This window comes from Cyprinus carpio, unplaced genomic scaffold, assembly GCF_018340385.1.
Source record: "Cyprinus carpio isolate SPL01 unplaced genomic scaffold, ASM1834038v1 S000006753, whole genome shotgun sequence".
Classification (NCBI taxonomy): Eukaryota; Metazoa; Chordata; class Actinopteri; order Cypriniformes; family Cyprinidae; genus Cyprinus; species Cyprinus carpio.
The window spans coordinates 752,256-767,341 of record NW_024879352.1 but is presented as its reverse complement, the minus strand read 5'-3'; the positions used below and the strand labels follow the sequence as shown (position 1 = coordinate 767,341).

Below are 15,086 nucleotides of genomic sequence, written 5' to 3'. Positions count from 1 at the left end.
TAATGATGGAATTCAGGAGGATATATGCATGAACAACCAAATTAAATATTTACTGTTAATTTAGACAGGTTGGTCAAAATAAAAACATGACTACTGACTTAAGGCTGAATGATTTTTTGGGAAACAAATCTTATTTTTCCGCAAATTTTTCTCTTAAATAATATTTGGTGACTATATTATTGTGTAAGTAACTCCTCCGTTTGCTATGCTTGTGCGCAGGGTTAAGACATGATTTCAACCCGAAAATCATGTCTAAGAAATATATATATATAATATTTTTTTTTTTTTTTTAAGTTAAAAAAAAAAAGAGTCAGAGTGCTGACAGTTAATTTTATCTCAGGCATAGCAATTTCACACAGTTGGGTTTTAGTGGAAACCATTCAATAGTGGTAACTCCATTACAAGACAATAAATAATAGATAACGTTGGTTCGCACTGGCCAGAGGAGAGAATGCTTGGTTTCTCCCAAGTTTTTTTCTCCTTTCTTTCACCAATGGAGTTAGGGTTTCTTGCCATTGTCGCTTTTTTGACTTAGTTGGGGACACTTAATATTTGGCAATAATAATCAACAAAGACTGATGAAGCTTGATGTTTTTAGTTAATGAATCACGTGAATCAACGATGAAAGGACTGTAACTGAAAATTGACTATTTACTATTGTCTTCTTTTTAGAGCCACTTTGCAGCAGAATTGATTTTTGTTGGCAAAGCTGCTTTGGCACAATCTGTATTGTATAAAGTGCTATAAAAATAATAAAGGTGACTAGACTTAATAATAATTATAAAATTATACAAATGAGCATACAAAGTAGACCAGAAAGAAATATACTACTTTAGTAGTAATAGCTATGCTTAACTGGTAAACAAAATTATGATGAGTATTTATGGAGGTTATATATCGTAAAATGATCCTCAATACGATTTTATTACTCAAACTGTCCACCTCTTGGTGTTCTCTCAAGACAGAAAAAGCTTAAGAATCTCTTACTGAGCACTGCAGTAGCTGCATGCGCGACCTAAATAGTGTCTCTGGAAGAGTCTGCAGCTTGTCAAACAGGAGTAAATAGAATTCAGCAGAAACCAACGGTGGTCAGAAATTGGTAATCCCTGCAAAAGACAACAAACACACAATATTCATTTTACCTGAATTATCGACACAAATTCAGTCACATTTACCACAAAGAAAGTGTCGTAGGTACATACCTGTTGTGAAAGACATTGGCGATGGCTCTGAAGCAGCCTGCAGCGACTTCTGCTGTGAAGGGCCAGGTAGCAGCGATCCACCGCCCAGAACATAAGATTGCTCTGGTCTGGGTTCCGCTCCAATAACAACATCACTGCCTCACAACCCAAACTGATGCACCTGAGCACAAACAGCATGCATGTGACAGTTCATAAAAAAAAGTTCATGATTAGTAATGCTAACATGGGCACATGAGTAAAATGCATTTACCTTGCGGTCTTGAGAGTCTAGAATATGTCCAGCCACTTATACAGATACCCATCAGAGGACAGGCCAAACATTATCAGCCACCGGACCCACAACACAGCACCGCAGACCTGGCCTGTTGCAGACACGAATCATATTCCACATTCACTCTATGATAGTGATACTGAATTCTTGTGTGGCAGATGCAAATGTGTGTTTTGTGAGACGGTTACCCTTCAGTGCACAGTACTGGTGTATGTTGATCTGCAATGTTGCGGTCGCGTGTATCGGTCCAGTGGTGTGAACATGATGATGAAGGGTCCAGCCCAATGACTGAAGAGCATGAACAAACTATGTCGCTAAAGTGACTGCTGAGGGAATATACTCCTCCTGCACACTCTGATGCACTGCAGAAAGACAATCATGAGATCAGTTGAAGTTAAATAACAGATTATGAATTTACAGATTAGTGAAATTAACGGCTATTAAAAGTGTACCTATTATGCCATTTCAAATATTGGCGTTCATACATTGTCTAATGTAGCTGTATGTGAATGATCTGCAAAGCTGTAAAGCCCTCAAGTGCACGATAAATAGTTATTGTCTCAAAAAAGAACGAATCGACTCTGAACAGCGTAAACAAGTTGTCAGTAATTCAAATCCCTTTGCATTTTGTTTTGAACAGCTATTGTAGGAGACTCCCCAAACAATATTAGGAACCTTAAAAATGGCATAATAGGGGGGGCACTTTAACACTATGAGTTCTGGGGAAAAGGCACTGTTGCATTTGTACCTGGTACATTCTGTATGATGTTGGCCACTAGGGCACTGAAGTGAGAGCAGGATGTCTCTCAGTGTGTCTGAATCTTTGTCGTTCGTCAGCCTCCAGAAGCTGTGTGGGTGAGATCCACGTATTCCAGCAAGAGTGCGCGTTCAGAGAGTGAGACTCCCCGTCCAGACCACCACTTGCACTGCAAAGACAATACATATAAACATGTTACTTGTTAGGATACCTAAGTTGCTAGCTATGAAATTAGCCTTGGCAACAGGAGTTTAGATATTTTTTTTCCAAATATACTTAAAATCTTAATATCATAATAGACATACTGTTAAACATAATACTACATCTGAAATGCAATGGAAGTGTTCATGACTTCAAGAAAAAACAAAACAAAACAGTTGGGCTGTGAGCACTGGTGGACAAAAATTAAATCAAATAAACAAATCGAGTGGTGGAGTACTTCTCTTATGCTCACCCCAAGGCTACATTTAATTGACCCAAAATAAATTTGTCATTTGTGAAATATTTTCACAGTTTAAAATAAAACGTTTTATATTTTAATATATTTTAAATTGTAATTTATTCCTGTAATGGGAAAGCTGAATTTTCAGCAGCGGGGGGGATTATTCCAGTCTTCAGGGTCGCATGATCCTTCAGAAATCATTCTCATATGCTGATTTGCCTGCTCAACATTTCTATATTACAAATCAGTGTTGAAGACATTTGTGCTGTATTGATATATTTTTGAACTGAGATACATTTTTACTAGTGATTGTTATGACACTTGAAGCTCCGATTTCACATCAAAGCACTGGATCGGAGCTTGATCGTTTTGCCAAAAGCACGTGATTTATGAGGTTTGAAGCGGTCGTTCGTCTGAAAAACACGCAACTGCTTCAACCGTTTCCTTGAAGTTATATCACTTTATGTGTTAGCATTGTTTGTTTTTTTTTTAATATCGCAATTAAATATTTAGCTCAAATGAACTTTGCCTATGAAATAAACAGGACTAAGGCACAGAGTTAAAATAAACAGATCGCAGATTTTATTTATGAATTGATGTTTCATTTATTTTAGTTCCAGTACAACAACACAAATGAATGACTTTGACAATGACCGTTTTTTATATACAATAAAAATAAAACAAAAAAAATCTGTTGTAGAACCAGGATGTGAAACTAACAGGCTGTAATGGGAACAGAACTCCGGGGAGGTGTTATTCATTTTTATGACCACTAGATGGCCACAACAAACTGTGTTGAAAGCTTGAGTAAATGAACTTTTGTTGAAAAAAAAAAACAAAAAATTCTGATAAAATTGTGTTGGAAAACGGGTTCAGAACGCGTCACTTCACCAGCACTAATATTTACTGACCCCAAACTTTTGAACAGTTAGTGTCCATGTTGTGAGTGTGTGAGACTTACATCTGACTGCTGACTCCAGAATCGGCCAGCAGCTCAAAAATCCGGACCAGCTGGACTCTGAGAATGTCACGACGCCGGCGTCGCTTCATGTTCGCAGAGAAAAAAAAAAAACACAAGGATCCATAATTTGTTTAGACCGGCATCTGTATTATGAATAGATGGACAAAAAGCTGCATTTGAATGGTCTAGTGGAACATTTATCCATGAGTCCTCACAGGCATGGATTCCATGACAGGAGTCAAATGTCAAAATGTGGTCTCAATCACCTATGGCCTTCTCTCAAGTGCCTCTTAATGATGGGGTTTTAATTCCTCCAATAGCTCTCTGTAAGACACACCACTGGGGTTAAAATGCAATTACACACAATACAATAACATTTGTATTATACATGTAAAAGCATATTTTGTCGTTTGTTTCTACTTTTTTTTCTGAGCTTTGTCAGGTGATCTTAAGACGTACCTGAAGGCAATAGGGTTGGTCCGGCCAAGCCCAGAACGAGAGACTCAGTGCTGTCCATGCTCTCAGAGCGCATCCATGGGAACCACATTGCTTGAACAAGGACAAAGGGGGACGGGGATGGGGGTGGCAAAAGAAAACGGAATGCTAATGATATGCAAATAGACAAACACATGCTACACAAACTTTCAATCCATTTCAAATATGGTTGTCCCAAAAATCAAAGCAATGTGCAAAAATTTCACATTTAACTATACTAATTATTGCATCTGACACTAGAGCTAGGGTAGGGTGCTATGACCTCGACCTTTGAGTCGTAACTATATCCGCTGTCTGGGGTGGATGCCAGCCGTCTCAGGTGGGGAGCAGCGGACAGAGCCGGGGGCCGATGAGGATGAAGATGTGGAAGAGGTGGCAGAGCTGCAGCAGAGGATTAGGTAGTTCCTCCAAAGGCCCACATATGAGTCACTGCTGCTGCTCATGCTGTTCACCTTCTTAGCATTGATCGGGCTGCTGCAAGGTCAAAGGTCACACAGGAAAGTCACATAATCTGACAACAATGGCAAATATAGACTAAGAACATTTTTTGTACACTACTAGAGACACATTTGAATGTAAACACATACTTGATGTCGACTTGTGGCGAGAGCAGCTGAAGGCGTGTGGAGGCAAAGACCCAGGCGTAGCTCAGCGCAGTGGGGCAGTGCTTGGGCAGGTTTGTTCTTGCCGCAGGTAACTAGACAGACTGATGACCCAGGGGTCCGACCCTTGAGTCACGTGGGCAAACCCCAGATGTGGGAGGGGCTTACCACATCAAACTGATGGCTGATGGGGGAGATGAGCTCCACTCTGCCAGAGTCTGAAGGTCTATTCCACTGGGACAGTACAGTAGATTCGTCTACAGTGAAAAGGGACAAAAAAAAAAGATAACCCTGATATAGTTTGATTTTTACTTTTTGGGTTTGGGGGCAGAAGATTTCTAACCATTTCAGTCTGGAGGGGATAGCAACATCCAAAAACACATAATGTTCTGCATTCCCTCACCTGATCGGCCCCAGTAAGGTGAATAAAGCTCTCAAGGACTGAAGCACTCAATCTGTCCATCACGTCTATAGCCAACTCCTCATCAGCCCTGAGAGAGAGAAACAAGGCACAGCAATGAATTTGGAGTGGAAACAAAATGTCACCACATGTAGGTGAATAACAGGAAGTCATTTAGAGCAGATGGTTACCTTAGCGATGCCGAGGGCCGTGTGCAGTGATCGGACTTCTTTGAGGACAGTGACAGCGAGTCTGCGTGTTGCTGGTCGACAGCTGCTGCACAGCACGACCAGAGCCAGACCCTCCACCACATGCAGAACCGTCCAGAGAGGAGATCGCTCCAGAGGGAGAGATGGGCTCTAAAAATCATTTTAAAATACAAGTTAAAAATGTATGATAAACTACAATAAAAATATCAAACACATACACTACCGTTCAAAAGTTTGGGGTTGGTAAGACTTCTTTAATATATATAGTAAAAACGCTAATATTGTGAAATATTATTACAATTTAATAAATATATAAATAAAATTATTTGATAACTATTCTATTTAAATAGGTTTTAAAATGTAACATATTGCTGTGATGGCAAAACTGAAATTTTCAGCAGTCATTATTCATAAATCATTCGAGCATGCCGATTTGGTGAATAAGAAACATTTCTTATTATCAATGTTGAAAACAGTTGTGCAGCTTAATATTCTGTGAAAACCGCAATATATTTTTTTCAAGTTTTTTTTTTTTTTTTTTTAAATCATCAGTTCAAAAGTACAGCATTTATTAATATATAAAAGTCTTTACTACTGGCACTTTTGATCAATATAATGCATGCTTGCTGAAAGAAAGTATTAATTAAAAAAAAATTATTTACTAACAAAACTAAATTTTCTTAGTACTGTATATTTATGTTGTTGTGTTATGTTATGTTATGTTATGTTATATTATATTACATCATATCATAACAGTGTTTTTTAATCCTGCTCTTGGGGACCCCCCTCTGCACATTTTGCATGTCTCCCTTATTTAGCACACCTGACTGAGTGTGTCAGATAAGGGGCAGGACCAGGATTAAGAACCACTGTATTATATTCTAGAAAAAACGTTATGTTGCGTGTGTGCACCTGTGAATCATGGCTGCGGCTGCTGCTCTGTACTGCCTGTCTCCACTGTATGATGAGCTGCAGCAGCATCTTGACAGCGTTGTCCAGTAGCGTGGGGTGAATGTCAGTCACCTCCCTCGCAATGAAATACACAAAACCAGACAAACACATCCTCTCTCCAGTCTGGGAAGTCCACCATCAGAGCCTGCAGACTGGTGAACGCCAGACCACGCAGCTCCTCATCCATATGGATGGTCAGTCTGGACGGGTGGGAAAAAGAAAGAGTCATTGTTTACAGAATGCAATAAATAAATACCATGCATCATCATCTTCATAACAGCATCATGCGTCACCAGAACCACAGAGAGGTCATGTGGGTAAAGGTGACATACGAGTTCTGACTGCATGTGATTACGACTTCACAGGAAGTCTGACTCCGATTGTGGTTGATGTACAGGAAGTCATGAATACATGGAAATTAGCAAGTCATATTAGTCTATGGGTACTTTTCTGAATAAGTGTGATAACTGTGTTTGACTCATACCCCTAAAGTAAACACTTGGTATGAGAAGACCTTTGAGTTACTCTGTGTTGAAAATCCTCATTCCTAATTGTGGTTTTACAGGCAATTAGCTTTATATAAAAAAAACTTTAAAGACTAAACATTTTGGAAATATGCAAACATGAAAAAGTGAACCCGGACCATGTTGAACTCACAATGCACTGTAGCAATCAAGAGCAATCATGCACTGTAGCAGGAAAATATGTAATAACTAAAATGTGATAACTGGCCTGTTGACATTTAAACTGAAAAAATTAAAAAAAACAATCAATACTGAATCAACTTGACAGGTTCTGAATCAGAATCAAATCATGAAATTCGAATCCAGTGAAGTGAATGGTCAGTAGGGAATAAATGTAACTGTTCTCTAACAACAGAACTAGTGAATTGGAGAATGGCTGGAGTTTTCTTGAGGTGAGGAATGAGGGTTGACATGAGGGTCACAGGTCATTACTTGGCCAGTAGCTCAATGAGATCCTGTCTGCTCATGCCGTCTGGGATTAGTCTGGGAATAGCAGCTACACATGTCCGGAACAGATCAATCTTCGGTTTACGCTCCCCACTACAGCAGAACACAAACATATATTAAACACAACTAAAGCCAAATAAACACACCATTTTCATACCATTTTAAAAGTTCAAAAGTCTTATATCATATTTATGAAAATAAAATCTCAAGAAACTAACGTGATCATGTCCTCTGGCTCTTTGTTGGACATCTGAACGTTGGTCATGCTCATGGATCGTCCCACCTCTTTATCCAGATGCCTCAGGATGTTGTCTAGGGCCTTCCTAACCTGAGGGTAATACAGAGACATACCTACACAGACAAAACACACACAAAACAAAAAGAACAGCTTAGCTCACACGCAAAATCTAGTACAAGAATGGGAAAAATGTTACAATAGACTACATACAGAGGCATTTTCCTCGATCTCTAAACAATGAGGCCAGATAAATACACCACTATTTGAACTAATGGGCATGTAATGTGTTTCACTGGAAAGGCAAAACAAACCATTAAAAATATAAAGTCAAATTCAAGTATACTGTCCACACAGATAAAAATTAAAAAGGAAGGGACCACAATTACACAATTTTCTTACTTAAAAACACAAAAAAGTACTTGGCAGAAAGTCCCAGCTTTGTTTATGTTGAAAGCTCAATGAGGACAGCACATGCTCCAGGAATCACAATTATGTTAAAAATTAACTAAAATTAACCAAATGCTTTAGGGTTGGGAAAGGCTGAACTTAGGAATATGTTCTTTTTGGAGAGATGTGTGGGAACTGTAAGGGTCCATACCGATGACCTTGGCTTCCTCGTCTGTGAGAGTGGTGTTGAGGAAGATCTTTTTGACTCGCAGTGTGTTGCCTGAGGGTAAGATGACACCTGTAGTGGGCATGGGCGGCTCGCCGTCCTTCTGTTGTAAGCTGTCAGCTATTACCAGGAAGGCCCGCAGACCAATATTCATCCTCTTACAGAGAGACAGATCAGAGACAGATAATTAGTTTCTATGCACAATATTTTTTAAGTTTCTTTCACAATAAGTTTCTTTCAAATATTTGAATGGCTGGTAGATTATGTGAATGTCTTCACACACCTCTGGATTAATGGTGAAAGTCTTTTGGGACTTGCCAACACACAGCAGGTCATAGATGATCTCTTTCATGGCAAAGTCCAGCCGTTCCTTTAGAGAGGGAAAAAACAAATATGCCACAAACCAATGAAAACCAATGCGAATAAATCAAAACCACTCTCCCAAATGTTCATTTTGATAATTTTACCTTTATTATAAAATAATAGAGAGTAGGTGGTAAAGTGGATAGGGATTGGGACAAAAATGAAGGCTGGACGTGAACCTGAGCTATTCTTAAATATGTTTTGAGTTATTTTGTTTGTTTGTTTTTTTTTTACCTGAGCAATAAACTGAATGATCTTAACAAAGATGTTGAGGGGTGTGTCCTGGGCACCACGCTGCGAGAGCCCTTTGGGAAAAGTGCTGTTACAATACTGAGGAGACGACTGTGAGGGAAAAGAGATAATGTGAAATGTTATATACCCATATAAACAAGAAGAATCTGACAATTTGCATATATTTGTATGCATCTTAGAGAGGTTTACCTTCTCAAATAATGGTATGTTTGTGGATAGGGTTAGTATTGAGTGAATGTATTCCTAGTGTATGCAATTTTTGTAAATCTGTATGATTATGTCCCACCTCTGTGTGGTTGTGTTGCTCTCACACTTGATCCTGATGATATAAACCCAGAGCAGCCGGTAAAGAGACTCCAGTGCTACACGAGACATTTTGGGATCTTTGTTCTAAAAAGAAAGAAACAAAAAACACTCAGACAACAAGAACTCATGACATGAGCTCTAGAAACTGTACTAGAAACTTTGGAACTGTAATTTTTATAGGGTGTAGTGGACTTTAATAACAACAAGCAACTCTGGTGATGTATTTATTGCTGATTTATGTGAGACCAGTGGGGCCAGTGAAAGGGCAAGTGGCAGTGAAAAATCTTTGTTAAAAAAAAAAAAAAATTTTTGTGGATTTTTACAAACACATTGCTTTAAAGTGGCTTTACAGAAAACAGGGTCTTAAAAAAACCCCAAGTGAGTCGAAATGACCTCCAAAAACAACCCAGAAAATATGCTAGATTCATTCATAAAGAGCTGCTGCTTCATCTGTATCATGATGGGTGATCAATAGCTCACCTGCTGCTCGTGACGAGCTAAGGAGGAATATGACGCACTGGGCTCCATTTACAAGCCAATAAGAGCTGTTATTTCTGCTTTAACTGCATTGATGCACAGAGATGACTCATAAATCAGCTGTTCAGCAGAAGCAATGGATGATGAAAGAGGGATTCATAAAAACCCTGCTAATGAATCTGTGATTAACACATCATGGCTCGTTCAAATCGAGTCACAGACTAAGCAGTTGTCTCTCTCACTGTTTCTGCAACTCTTTCTCTCTCTCACACAATGTTAATCAGACTACAGTAAAGAGCATTAAGCAGGGTGTAATGATCAACACTCACCATAAGGGGCGACATGATTGCATGGTTTGCTGTGAACATCAACTACATAGAGTAAGTATAGGAGCACTAGTACAGTGTGAGCTCCTTAGTGTCTTCCATCAGCAAGGATGCCATTTCTTTATTGAATTATCAGCAATATATTTTTCCACTCTGGCCTAATGAGTCTGCAGGTACATTTCAACTTCTACAGAGAAAGACTGTGATCTGCAGCATCATGGACATTCAAACTGATGGTCAAATTATAAAGCCATAATTTCCATAACTTTCCAGAAGTGCATTGCTGTCAAACTTTGCTACAAATTTGCTTGCAATATTTAAATTTAGGCCAAGAGTTGAATCTGGTCCCCTTACGGGATAAAATCAAATCACTAGGCTAGAAAGTCACTTTAATAATTAACATTTTACAAAATAATAATAATAATAATAATAATAATAATAATTTATTCTATATTTTCACCTACATATTTTTGGAAATGTATAGTAATAAAAATACTTTTTTAGCATGCTAGTTTTTGCATGATTTAATGCTGCCTCAGATAAAAGATTCCTGATGCCCTAAATGGTGACCACAGAAATGATAAAGTCTATCTTCATCAATGACTCCTTGATACTGGGTGTGAATTCTTGAGGACAGCAGGAAAGTAATAAAGCTAATTTAGCATTGTTTCCTCTATGGACAGCCAAAAGAGTCAGGAGTCTCAAAAAGCCCATGTGGAACATGTCAATTACATGACCTCTGAGCTCCCTTGTGGGTAACCATGGTAACTCACCTGCAGGGTTTCAATCTGCTTACGGATGCTGTTGTTTGACGGCATCTGGAGCCAATAAACGTGCAGGGGAAACAAAAAAAGATGACAAAGGACAGGGGGTGACGGTGATGGGGAAGACATGCAGGTTAGAAAAAGAACAAGAGACAAACTTACAAACAAAACAAAGCTTTGTGCTACAACAACATGCAAAACAAAGAGCAGGGTGCATGGGATTTAATATTTCAGTGTTAGATTCCCTACAGAATCAACACATTTCAACATTTATCTATACTTCCTTAAGGAATGAAAATGTCCCATTAGACAAAAGCTTCTAGGAAGCTCATTTTTGTTAATTGACTTCATATAGGTGATGTGCTGATGAAGATGAAGAGTTTCTGATGAGTGAGAAGACAAACAGCAGGAATGAAATAAAATAAAACGAAGTAAAATTAAAAACAAAAATGGGAGGCGGGATTAGTGCATGCAAATGGCTGATTACAAGCGAGATGGATTGTGAAGAATGTAGTCAGATTAGACGCCACATATAACAAGGATTCCACTCTGACTAAAGTCTGTTGGCCAGGGAAGACAAACTACAGCAGGGTTAGAACAGACGGGGAGCAGACAGACGAGCAGAACTGTAAATGGGACCCATGGATCAATTAGGAGAGGAATTATCCACCACTGAGACTACAAATCCCATAATCCTGGGCTCAACTGGCTAACAGACCACTGAGGAAAACTTTTCTGATCCTGAAATGTAAGACGTGGCCTAAAGTGGATTTGGAATAAGATTCACACACTACAGTCCAATTCTGATCCATTCCTGATCTAGATTAACGGAAAGTGAGTAAAGGATTTAATCGGTACTGCAGAGAGTTACATAGAGTTTGATTACTCATTTATAAAATCACCACCACTGAATCAAATCATCACGGATCAATCCTGAAGATTCACATGATGAAGTTGCATAGATTGGAAGGAAACTCAATCATTGTGGAAAGGGAAACCAAAAAATGATCACTTCCTTGTATTTGAACCAGCGACAATGAAAAAGAACGTGGACAAGACACACACGGTTTTGAGATATGACTGAGAAAGAGTGGATGACACAGGTATAATTAACTGAACAACAAAAGCAAGAGGCATTTTTCAGAAGTTGTCTATAACACCACACCTTTCTCCAATATTATGTATGTGAACCAACCCACAAACAGAATGAATTTTTATATTGAATCACCAAACCTGGCTCCAGGCTTCAGAATCTGTATGCATCAACAGCACATTTTATTCTGTTTGGTTTTTGCAGTGCCCAAACCACATTTGACAGAAATGTAGGATTTGTAGCTACTTTTTATAGCTACTTGTAAGCTGCATTTTCTATGGTGCAACCTCTGTGAAACTGTCAGCTCTAGTGTCCCCCCCCCTCCCAAAGAATATCACCAAGCTAAAGTAAACAATCTGTATTCATTCCACTGTTAGAAAACGTTACCTTTAGGTGGGAAAGGCAGTTCTGAAGGAAGATGTGCCAGTTATTGAGAAAGAACTGCTTTTGACTAACACACAGCAGACATGTGACCAATGGATACAATGCCTGGGGAGAGAGACAGACACAGAAAACTCTGAAAATATATCAAACAAGAAAAAAATGAACACGGTGATTCAAAAATCGGACATTGCAACTTCTCTCATGCACATGACAAGGAGAGCTAGGAAAGATTTACAGCGAATAACAACTATTTACCACTCAATACTACTGACAAAGCAGACAATAAAAGATTTGAAATACAAATGCAAAAATCTTATGGCCCACTTTCATGATAGTTTATGGTACTTTTTAAAACTTCAATGCTTTGCAACTGCATGGAAAAGGGCCACAGATAGAATCAGCTAAACTTTTAGTGTTCCACAAAAAAATGTCAGCCTTCTGGGTGGCAGAATGATCTAGGCTACAGAGATTGTGGGAAAGTATGTATCAAAGCAGAAAAGGACTGTACCAGTGAGTGCTTCTTTCTTGAGCTGAGGTCAAAGGTTGTCTGGTAGAGCATCTCTACGAAGTTCTTCAGGCAGGGCACATTCACTTCATTCTTCACCGCCTTCCAAAAGCACACAAGCACAAACATATGAATCCTCATGCTGAGCTACACCCGCTCGGAGCACAACAGCACACAAATCACTCAGAGCTATTCATCTTGACAATGCCAAATGAAATACATTTCAATTGTGTTTCTGTAGCAACTCATTCCACAAGCTCCACCTCAAACCACTTGACAAGACATGTACCATCATGAACTCTCCAGAAGAGTCACTGAGCCTCTGTCAAATGATCTGGATACAAACACACTGTTTCAAAGAGCGATCGGTGTGTGATTGGTGTAAAACAAAAGAGAGTAGAGTTGGATGATTTTGCTTAAAGACCAGGTGCAGTTTTTTTTTGATCTATCGTCGCTCTGATTCAACTCCATCAGACACACAACCAGCTCGATTTTAGGGTTTAAACACAGCATGAACTTCTCGAAGTACTGATTATGCTTTAATGTCTGTGACATTAAAAATCAGTTATGGGTGCAAAAGGAAAAACAAAGGGACTGGAGAGTGTTTACAGATAGCACATATTCTGATTTGAATTAATGGAAAGTTGTGTAATGTTCTGTGTTGCCATATTGTGAAATACCGCTAATTTAAATCAGAGTTGATGAAGCAATGTGACAATTTAGTCAGAATGCATTAAATTTCTGGAGTATGCATGTGAAATTTGGCTCATAAGAATGATATTATCTAATTTAAATAAATGGAGAGCTCTGCGGTACTTACAGCAGCTACAGGGATGAGGATCTCAACAAACAGGCCAGCCAGTGCATGTTTGATATCTTTGTCCTTCACCTCCAGGAAATACTGAGCACATTCCTGCTTCACCGACAGAGACACACAAAACAAAACATTTAATTAATTCATGCAAATCTGCGCAATAAACATTTCAGAGAAACTCATAAATGTAGTTTTAGTAACTGAAAAGGATGCACCACTATTAAAACTTTTGTAAGGAGTGCACACTCCCACATGGTAGTTTTAGAAATATGAGGTCTGCAATAAAATACAGCATCGCTTTGCAGCTATTGGCTCAATAAAAATCTCTGGATTACAGTGCTTGCTAAGTGAAGCACATATTGAGTGCAGGACTTCACTGCCTATAACTGGCTAATGTAAAGGAATTGCTCCACACAGTCCTGCTGGCAAAGGTAGGGCTAACACATTGAGACTGTTACTCAAGAGGTTTTATGAGGCATGACTACAGAGAGCTCGCAAATAAAAACAAAAGAAGTACTGTCTGAACGACAATATAGTAGACGAGACTCAAAATGTATTGACAGTGATGATGTGGCACATTCAACCAACACGGAACAAAATAGGGCCTAAAATGTTGAAAACATTATTAACAGCATTTATTTATCATTTATATATCTTTATTTTTTTCAACAAATTGTCCTTTCAAAAAGGTGGATAACTTTGCTTAACTCAGAATAATCAAACTAAATTTCTGACCCTTCATTGAAAGTCAAGCATGTTTGAGCTATTGCTGACCATATTTGATAAGCTATATGTAAGTATGCTGATCAGTATTTTTACCTAATCTGTTCATCATAAATTTAGCATGTCTCATCAGAAGACTTGGATTAAACTGCCCAATTCATATGGATATCTTTTACAATGTCTTCATGAACTTTTTAATGCGTCAAAAATTTAAATATCTTCATATGTACTTTGAAGATGAATGAAAGTCTTACAGGTTTGGAACAGCATGCAGTTGAGTAAATGATGACAGAAACCTTTACATGTACAGTACATGTCTGTGTTTGCATGTATCTCGACCTGCATGAACTGGGGAAAGAAGCTTCAAAGTCCTCAACGGGGTACATTTTGACTCTGAAGAACTTCATGCCCATGATGAGGCTGATGATGCTCTGCACCACATGAGGACTTTGCTCCTTCAGCCTCAGTTCCTTCAGCTCTGTGATGAACTTCTTACGCACAGCCTGGAACCTGCACACAAACACATAATTAAAGAGAAATTCATTCAAATTTTGTAATTAGATGTCTAGTCTATTCGCACAACAAGTTTCTATCACGTGCTCAACAAATATGTGTAGGAGCCTTCAACCAAAACTTAACATGTCACATAACAGGTTGAATAAAGACTGGCTTGTTACTGTCTGTGGGCCATATTTACAATTTTTTGTAAAAAGTAAAAACATCTGATCCAAGCAAGCAAGGGACCACAGTCAGCACATCATGCCTTTTTCATATTATGTAAAATGGCCTCGGGACAAAAGTGGCTTTGCACAGGAAATCATGAACTGGAGGGGAGGTTGAGCACTGTGGTAAATCAATTTCAGGCCCCTGACTATTACAGCACTGGGCTAAATTACATTATAGCTTAGTTTCATGTAGCTGTGAGTCTTAGAGTGTGGTGAGCAGAGAATTAGGTGACACTAAAAGC

General features: G+C 38.7%; 1 pseudogene; it reads right to left on the bottom strand.

The window, feature by feature from the left end:
- LOC109083026 overlaps positions 1–15,086 on the bottom strand; it is a 73,724-nt pseudogene that overhangs the window by 28,717 nt on the left and 29,921 nt on the right.